General features: G+C 35.3%; 1 long non-coding RNA gene across 1 annotated transcript; it reads left to right on the forward strand.

The window, feature by feature from the left end:
• Positions 1–2,653: 2,653 nt before the first annotated feature.
• On the forward strand, positions 2,654–8,879 carry LOC141567109 (uncharacterized). The gene is made up of 5 exons (XR_012489501.1): positions 2,654–3,445; positions 6,569–6,650; positions 7,498–7,659; positions 8,008–8,039; positions 8,500–8,879. It is a non-coding gene; the product is annotated as an uncharacterized LOC141567109 (long non-coding RNA).
• The last annotated feature ends 1,578 nt before the right edge of the window (positions 8,880–10,457 follow it).

Genomic DNA, 10,457 nt, shown 5'->3' on the forward strand with positions numbered 1-10,457 from the left:
TGGAAGAGTAGATATTGTAGACTATAACTCAGTGCTGTAATTGAAGACTTGATGATTTTTGAATTAAACAATAGCTATTTACTTTGTAAGTTTTGAGAATTAACTTGATTATTTTCCTCAAAACTATTACTTGTACCAAACAGAGAACATTGTGTATTTGAGGATTTATTTACCTAAAGTGATGCCCTTTGTAGGGATGAATTTAGCTTCAGCAGTATTTTCTGTAAGAAGAATAACATTTACATAATGCCAGTTCTAGAAAAGTGATCTTTTTCATAGGAAAGTGTGAAGCAATGTATGTGAAAAACTGCAAAATCTGGAGTTACAGGCAAATTAGGCAAGGGACATTGGTATTGAAAAAAAAAAAAGAAATCAAGGCTAAAAATTTTTTCTGGCAAAAGTAGTAATTAATATATGGAACATACTATTAATACGACTTTTTCGGACAAGCTATTAGTACAACTTCTTAAAAATAACCAGAAGCTGTAAAAGAATTCCAACAGAGGAGAGGCCTGAGATAAAGAGGGAAGTTGAGAAAGAAGAATGAGTATGTAATGGGACATGTGACTTTGCCATTATTTTTATTATCTTTGCAGAAAACCTCAGACTAATGAGGAGAGAGGATTGAGAAGAAGACAAGCTAAAATTTAGTTCTCTAGACTAGATCTTTGGCTCCCACCTTATTCCTTTTTTTAAAAAAAGTATTCGTTTTTAGGGTGTATTTCATAGTAGAAAAAAATATCTCTCCAATATTTTATCGTTTTCAACAAAGATTGAAAAGCAAATGAAGCATGTGAAACTATTCTCAACATAGATAAGAGACCAAAAACAAATCTTCACCGTGATACTTTAAATTTCAATATAAGTGTGGTAGGTTTCTTTAAAGTTTGATGTTTTAGCTGCATTCAGTTTTCCAGTCCTTTTTGCAGTATCTTAGCAAATGCTTAAGGAATCTAAATTGCTAAAACCAGTGCCAGTCTAGTAAAATGATCTATATATTTTTCTTTATTGAACGTTTTTATTAATCTTCCAGTTGCTCCATTTGTCACGATTTGAAGCTGCTCTTGAATTTGTTGTCTTCCATTTAAAGGTTTGGTAAGACAATCTACCATCTTGTGCTAGGTACTAGAAATAAAACACTGAACAATTGAGAAAAGTTTCTCAGACTCACTGCACACCAAATCCTTTCCAAAAAAAAAAAAATTGTAAAGGTTCTAATGATCTCTATAGTGGTATCAAAAATCACTTCTTTCCAATTTGGAAAATAAGAACATTAGCCATAATTTGTTACTCAGTAATTTTCCACATGCCAATTATCCTGTCTTGGAACTACTCAGCTTTAGACCAAACCCTTCTACAGTGTATGACTTTTCCCATGTGACGCTTTAAATAAATTCTAAGATTTTTCCCATAATTAATTAATCTCAGAAATCAAAATGAAACATGTCACCAGGGTCTTATTTAAAGCCAAGAAATTTATTGGCTATTATCCAGGCTTCTTTCTAAATTAAACAACCCCAAACACTACTCTCACCATCCTTGTTCTTGATATTAGGTATTTTCTCTCCAGATAACTGGAGCACATATAAGAAAGAGTTTTGATATGTCCACTTTATAACCAGGACCACATTTATATTTTATTTCAATGATACATAAGGATACTTTTCTCTAAAATTTCCATATCCATGTGTTTTAAAAAAGATATACACAATAGAAATTAATCTTCCCATCCTCAGTAGTAAAATGCTATTATATCATTTTTTATTTTTTGAATGATCCAAAATATAGCAGCTCAGAATCTTTTCTCAAAGTCTGACTCTTTAGGACTGGTAACAATTTAACATACGCCTAAATCTTTATGATTTATAGATGAATTACTTGACTTATACTTTATCTTTGGTGAGTGATTCAGCTCTTCCTCATCTTTGCCACTTAGCCAAGTTCAAGGATGCTGAAAAGGAAGCTGAACTGAGTCAGGGTCAATGATGTAGACTGTAACCATGGTGTGTGTGTGAGTGTGTGTGTGTGTGTGTGTGTGTGTGTGTAACCATGGTGTGTGTGTGGTGTGTGAGTGTGTGTGTGTGTGTAACCATGGTGTGTGTGTGTGAGAGAGTGTGTGTGTGTGAGAGAGAGAGAGAGAGAGAGAGAGAGAGAGAGAGACTGATTTAATTCCCAGGCCAAACTGGAGATTGTCCTTTTTTTTTGAAAAACGAAACAAAACAAAACAAAAAAAGTCTCCCTTTTGTTGAGGTAGATAAAAAAAAGAATACATATAACTAAAGAGAAAGCTGGGAACCTTTCTTCCTGTCTGCCTCCCTCCCTCCCTCCCTCCCAGGAAGTCTTCCTTCCTTCTCCCCTTTCTTCCTCCCTCCTTTCCTCTCTCACTCCTTCTCTTCCTTCCTTTCTTCATTTCCAACAGTCTCATCTTAAACCGAAAGCAAGGGATTCATTTGCAGCGGGGTAGCTAGAATACCTTCACGACCAACCCTCAGTTTAATTGCATCTGATCCTTAGGGAGACGTTGATCTGGCTGTTCTGACCACCGGCACCCCCAAACCCCAGCTGCGCGGCCAGGCTATCCCAGGGAGATGGTAGCCTCTGTACAGCATTGTGTCATCTCTAATACACGCCTCACAGCCCATGATGCCGAGTTCTTAGATTTCCTTCTCCTTCTCCCTTTTATTCCCTCCTGTCTTTCACGTTTGTCTTTTTCTCTTTCTGTATCTGTCTGCATGCCTCCCTTTGTCTCTGTCTGCTGTTCTCCCTCTTTATTTCTCTCTCATTTATTCACATTTTCTCCTCTTTTCTCATCAAAATCTCTAAAATATTATTGTAGACACTTTCTTTCTTGAATTTAGACAAGAAAGCTAGTGCTTTGACAAATTTCTATTTCTTTAATGACATAATTGTTGTAACTTCTAATTTTTTTCTATGAGCCAGTGACTTTTGATAGAAAGTATTCTCACTATGGCTTACAGAATTACTGCTTAGAAACCATATGAGATATTAAAAAGTGCTTCTGTCAATTTTTTTCTTATGATAATCTTAGAAAGAAAAGATGATAAACATTGAAAAGCATAATTATCCTTAGCTACCCTACAGTTGCCAGATTTAGCAAATAAAAATAAGGATACTCACTTAAATTTAAATATCAGATAAATAATGAATAATTATTTATTATAAGTATGTCCCATACAATATTTGAGACATATATGTATATTAAAAATGTATTTGTTGTTTATCTGAAATTCAAATTTAGCTGGGCATTCAGTATTTTGGGCAGAAGTATGATTGACCTTTTATATATACGTAATATTTGTAAGTTATGTGTTTTTAGTTTGGGGACTAATTGTATTTAGAGTTCCTTTTTGCTTCTGGATTTAGAGTTGCTTGTGCAGTTTCTCACTGAGATTTTACTGCTCCTGAGGATGGCTGTCAGATAAAGGTGAGTGACAGTGAATAAAACTGTAATTAAAATTAGTTAATTCTCCTATTTACTTGTTCTGGCATGAGGGTCTATGGAGGGAATAGCACATTTCTCATTTATTTGTCCCCGTTAATTCTGAATTCAAAATAATGTACTGATTTTATATTTTCCCCCTTGGGTATATGTTTTATTTCACTTTCTTCCAATTCCATCAAAAATGTAGATGGTTTATGGAGAAAAATGTACCCATACATTAAATTCCCTATCACTTCCCTCTAAAACAGGCACTTATTTATTTAATATATGTTATAAAGGGCAGCATTTCGGAACCTCTTATGAAACAGTCACCCTTATAATTGCACTAGGTAGATTATTTTTCTTAATCTCTCACCCTATTTTAAAATAAAATATCTGAAATAAAGTGTTTCACTATAGTAGTAATAATAGCTAACATTTATTGAGCATTTATCATTTGTCAGGTACTGTTCAAACATTATTTATAAAATAGCTTAAATCATTTAAATCCCCAAACCAATGAAGTAGATACTGTTATTATCCCCACTTTATAGATGAGGAAACTGCAGTACAGGGAAGTTAGGTAATGCTCAGTTTCCTCTGTTATTAACAGTTTACCTTAATGTAACTTTGTCACAATTTGTCTTGTTCTTTTGTTGTTTTTGGTTTATATATGACATATCAGTGAAATCATATGGTTCTCTGCTTTTTCTGTCTGACTTATTTCGCTTAGCATTATATTCTCAAGATCCATCCATGTTGTCACAAATGGTCCTATTTCATCTTTTCTTACCGCCGAATAGTATTTTATTGTGTATATATACCACAACTTCTTTATCCATTCATCTATCGAAGGACATTTTGGTTGTTTCCATGTCTTGGCCACCGTAAACAAATCTGCAATGAACATTGGAGCACACATGTCTTTATGGATAAATGTTTTCAGATTTTTTGGGTATATACCCAGAAGAGGGATTGCTGGGTCATATGGTAATTCTATTCGTAATTTCTTGAGGAACCTCCACACTGAACTTTGTCACAATTAATGGACCTATATTGATATACACTATTATTAAAGTCTATACTTTATTTACATTTCCTTAGTTTTTACCTAATGTCCTTTTTCTGTTCCAGGATCGCATCCAATATACCACATTACATTTAATTTTCATGTCCCCTTTGGCTCCTCTTTGCTGTATTTCTCAGACTCTTTGTTTTTGATGACCTTGATAGTTTTGAAGAGTACTAGTCAGGTATTTTGTAGAATGTCCCTCAACTGGGATTTGTCTGATATTTTTCTCATATTTAGACCAGGGTTATTGGTATGGGGAAGGAAGACCATCGAGGCAAAGTGCCATTCTTATCATATCATGTCAACTTGACCACCTGGCTGAGGTAGTGTGTGTAAGGTTTCTCCACTATGAAGTGACTCTTTTTCCCCCTCTTTCTCTACCTTACTCTTTGGAAGAAAGTCACTATTCCCAGCCCACACTTATGGGCTAGAGGGTTATAATTGAGCTATTACTTTAATAACAGCTTTATTGAGATATAATTCACATACCACACAATTCATCTAGCTAAAGCGTACAATTCAGTGGTTCTCGGTATAGTCATGGAGTTGTGCAAATATCACCACAATCAATTTTAAAACATTTTCATTTCCCAAAATAGAAACCCTATACCCATTAACAGTCCTTCCTTTGCTCCCCTCACCCCCCCACCCCCAGCCATGGCAATCTAATCTACTTTCTCTTTCTTTATAGATTTGTCTATTCTGCACATTTCATATAAATGGAATCACGGTGTTTCATAACTGACTTCTTTCACTTAGCAACAATGTTTTTGAGGCACATGCATGTTGCAGAGTGTACCATTACTTCATTGCTCTTTACAGCTGAATTATATTCTATTTTATGGCTAGATCATGTTTAATTTACCCCAGCATCAGTTGATGGACATTTGGGTTGCTTTCCTTTTTGGACTACTGTGAAGAATGTTGGTATGAACAGTTGTACACAAGTTTTCATGTGGACATATGTTTTCATTTCTCCTGGCTAAATACCTAGGAGTAGAGTTGCTGAGTATAACTGAGCTATTTTTAAAATAAGAAAAATGTGGCCAACTAGGCTGTGGGCTGTCCCTCCTTTCAGTTATCCACAAGGGCTAGGAAAACCTAGCCGCACGCCCTATAAAGCCATAACACAAGGCCCCACCTCAAATCTGTTGGCAGGTACTCAAATTGCAAGCATGTTGACTAAGATGAAAGACAACAGCTTCATAAAAGCCTGCCTACGTATCCCAGTCTATAAACCTATAGCAAATAACGTAGATTATATGCACTGAAACTATATCACTAGTTTCTATTAAAAAGTTATGAGATAGCTCTGCCTCTCTTAAGCTGTTTGCCTAAATCCTCTTTTTGAAACTCTTAGGATGTTGCAACTATCACTACTGAGACTAAGTATTATTTATCAAGAAATAGGAACTAAAGAGGGAGAACAGTAGCTGCTACTTTCTAGTGTAAGGGATATATGTGTCATTTTAAGGAAGCATTTGGCAGAAGAAAACTATACATGATTATACAGCTTTCCGCACAAACACTCCGACACTGGAGAAGAGAGGAAGGGGAGACAGAAAAAACAATGGCTCTAAAGTCTAGGCTACCACTCCTTCACATTAACCACTCATAGTAGGAACTAGTCGAAGTAATCAGCAAGTTTAAAAAGCCAAAAGATGTTTAATCATTTTCCTATTGCTGGTGGAAAGAAATGAAACTCAAGTAGTTTGTCATAGATATCATTTCAGTTGTTTCCTTAGAAATACACATTCAATCAGTGCTTCTATATAGTTGCCTTTGACCATATCCATCATTCCTTAGAAACGTAATCACCAAAATTAAGCAGGACATTTTTAGGCCTAGTCCTTTAGCAGAGCATAAGAACGATGGAAATAAGTCTGTTTTTAATGAACAATAAAACACCAGAAGATAGTGGTCCACACAAACTCATCATGTCTTTTTTGTTCCGTGTTCCCTCCCCATGGATTTAAGATAGTGTCCCACACACAACTGGAGTTAAGATAACTGTTGGCTGATTATAACTGATTTACTTCTGTATCTCCTTGTAGAATTTTGCTGACTCCCGATAGAAAAGATACTTATTAAGCAATCTGTGAAAATGCAAGTCACGGTCTGGTCTCCATATGTAAGGTATGCATTAACTAAGGGTGTTATACAAAAGAGTGACAGAAAGTTGCTTCCTTAAAGACTAAAATCATGGCTGTGCACCTAAAATAAAGTCCTTAAAAATGTTAGTGATGGCCTAGGCTAGGATGTGGTTTGAAATAAGGGATCTCTGGCTGCTATTCAAGTGGCAAAATCTGAGAAAATAGCCAGAGGAAAAATTTAACTCAGGAAGAGGGGTAGAATCTCTTTTCCTGGGGACATTTCCAAACAGACCAGATGTATCTCCGCCTGGAATGATGTAGATCAGAGCTGGTGTGAGGGGAATGTGTCTCAGGTGTGCAGAGATAATGATCATTCCAGCCCTAAGGAAAGCTGGGTGGGTCTCAGGGAAGCTGACCATCTTCGTGCACAAGTATCCTTTTGGGTTTACCCGTGTGTGCCACATAAATGTCATTTTCTACGTGCTCCATGAAGCTCATATTTAGATGAAGTTTGCCAGAAGCTGACATAGATGATTGATTATTCAATAAGGATGAACCATGTAATAAATTCTCCATCATTCCTTCTCATGAAGATAAAGAATGATACAATAATGACAAGTCGTTTTTGAATTTAACTTTAGGGTTTGATTTTGGTTTTAGATGAAAATATGGCCATCTCTAATAGCCTTAGGTAGTGGGAATGAAAGTGTTGTCGCCCAGCATCAAGTAGCTCTAGCTCCCCATTTAATGGATTTCTTGGTATCTTGATTCTGATAACGAGTTTCATCCTATTCCCCTCTGCCTGAGTTCCTGTGTTGGGGTTTTGCCTGAGACCCCAGGCTCCCTAGAACTTAGGCCTTGTCTTGTTCTTACAAGTCTTTCTTCCAAAGGAATGAAAGTCTCTGCTCCTGAAATGAAGCCCAGGGCATTCCAGGAAGGAAAAAAACAGTATCTGTAGATAAACAGGGCATGCTCAAGAAGATTGCAAGTAGTTAAGCATGAGTAAAATGAAGTGGAAAAATCTGAGAAGAGTGAACAATAAAATGAAAAAGGTAAGTAGAGAATATATCATGAAAGACTTTAACTTTCATATTAATGTAAGAATGTGTAATATGTCCCAAACCTGCTGAGGACATATTGTGGATATATACGAGGCCTGACAATTAAGTTCTTGAACTCATCCTGGAGAAAGTGCTACATACCTCATTGCTAAATATCACTACAGCCATCTTCGAAATATTCCCCTTGGGAAGCTATGCACCAATGCCAGTGCCTAGTCCACATTTCAAAGCAATTTTAGAACTCTTTTTCTGGAATGGCCATCAGAGCTGTTGTTGTATTACCCTTGATGTCCTGAATGTCATCAAAATGTCTCCTTTCAATATTTCCTTTCTCTTCAGGTAAAGACAGAAGTCACTGGGGGCCAGATCAGGTGAGTAGGGAGGGTGTTTCAATATAATTATTTGTTTACTGGCTAAAAGCTCCCTCACAGACAGTGCCGGGTGAGCTGGTGCATTGTCATGATGCAAGAGCTCCTTCGGGACCATTTTTGCACACACATTTCTCATGCCAAGATTTTCTGTTGAGATTTTCCTGTCTCTATTGATGTTTACTTGGTCTGCTATGCTTCTCACAGTGAGCCAACGATTTTGACGCACAATTCAATGAATTTTTGCAATGTTTTCTTCAGTTCTGCTTGTTACTGGCCGCCCTGACCTCTCTTCATCAGTGACGCATTCTCTCCCCTCAGAAAAACGTTTAATCCATTTGTACACTGCCGTTTTCTTCATGGCATTATCCCCATAAACTTGGACTAACATGTCCCTGATTTCACTTCTACTCTTGCCAAGTTTAACAAGAAATTTAATGTTTGTCCATTGTTCTAATACAAGCTCAGACACTCTCGCGACGGCACACAAAAACACGCAACAATAATGAACTCCACTCAGCAAGACACCGCCACACATCGACACGACTGCAGCTGTGAGACACTGATATACCAAGGTTATGATACCTCACGGAGCTGTTTGTGCAGTGTTACCAATGAAGCGCATCGGGGCAAGTTCACGAACTTAATTGTCAGACCTCATAGACGTTATGCATAACATATGTAAATATAATGCATATTTTTAAATCTACTTTTTAATAAAATAATGCATGCACATTATCAAACATTTGGAAAATATAATGAAATTTAAAGAAAAATATAACTATCACCTATCATCCCATTACTCAGTGTCACCGATGATAGTTGGGCATATTTCTCTCCAGGTTTATTTTATGCGTATGAGATATTGCTATTTAACATAAGTAGAATGGTCTGCTTCTTTCACTTAATATTATATCTTGCACTTTCCCCATGCTGCTAAAATTCTTCCAAAACACACTTTTAATGATTGCATAATATTTCATCGTAAGTAGTACGATTTATTTAGGCTTTCTCCTAGTAATTATATTAGGTTGTTTTAAATTTTTTCTTCTTATAAGTAATAGTGCAGTAAATGTTGTTATATATATATATATATATATATATATATATATATATATATATATACTTATATTATTCTCTGATCATCTCCTTGGGGTGGTTTCCGGTCAGTAGAATGTCTAGGTCAAAGGGCAAAACCTTTAAAATTTTCTTTTCAATTACATTCAATAAAGGTTGTATTCAATTTTAAAAATATTCTGGGAATGCCCAAAAAATGTATACACATGACTTGTATTCATCTTTTGTTACTGGTATATATTGAGGATTACAATTTTAATACAGTTTTTTCCTTTCTTAAAATGTGTATACATTTTTTGGCACCCTCTGTATATCACAGTGTCTCATTACACTCTGCTCAATGCTTAGAACAAAATTACTTTTTCATCTTTGTGAATTTGATGAGCAAATAATGATATCTTTTAATTTAAATATATTTGATGACTAATGAGGTGAACATCATTTTTAATGGCCATTTGTATTTTTTTTCCTCAAATGACTTGTTAATTCTATTTTCTGATGTTCCTATTGAAATTTTAGTGTTAGACTATTAATATAAATTCCCAACTGACCTTTTTATGTATGGGCATAAGTTGGGTATATATAAGTAGAATATATTACACTTGTTTAAAAAAACTTGACAAAAATCACTCTCTGAAAACCTAATTTAAGAATATCTTGGAAGTTATTAAATTTCTTCATTTTTCCTCACACTTTACTTACTAATATTAAAGGTAAACTAAAAATGGACAGATAACCTATAAGATTATGCTACCTACTGACCTAAATAGAATTGTCTGCGCTAATAGGTTATTATTATAGTTACTCCTTTTTACAAGGATCAAAAACAATAAAATGTGCTGTGTTTAAAAGGCCCTATCTTTCATATTCTTCTGGGCTGTAGACTGCTTGTAGGAATAAATGTATAGAAATAGCAATAATGACCACAAAATATTTTTTTTTAAAAGAAGACCAGCTGAAAACATTCAAATAAGAATTTGAAGGCACAATTTTCCGTAGAACATTTTAATGTAAATCATTTTCTATACTTAACCCAACCACATTCACAACAGGGAGAATATATACAATATGAACTTAGAAAGACCTTTAGCTGGCAGCTAAAATGTAAGGTCACAAAAGAATTTCCCACTCCCAAATTAAGCCAAATGTACAAAATGAAGTAAAAAACAGAAAGCAAGGAATACACTACTAATGCTGAAACTATGCCAGGGTCTCCTCATTCTACATACTTTAAGGGGGGAGGGGATGGTAGATGAGAGTAAAGGGGATCAAATATATAGTGATGGAAGGAGAACTGACTCTGGGTGGTGAACATACAATGTTATATATAGACAATGCATTACA

The sequence above is a fragment of the Rhinolophus sinicus genome, linkage group LG10, assembly GCF_036562045.2.
Source record: "Rhinolophus sinicus isolate RSC01 linkage group LG10, ASM3656204v1, whole genome shotgun sequence".
Lineage (NCBI taxonomy): Eukaryota > Metazoa > Chordata > Mammalia > Chiroptera > Rhinolophidae > Rhinolophus > Rhinolophus sinicus.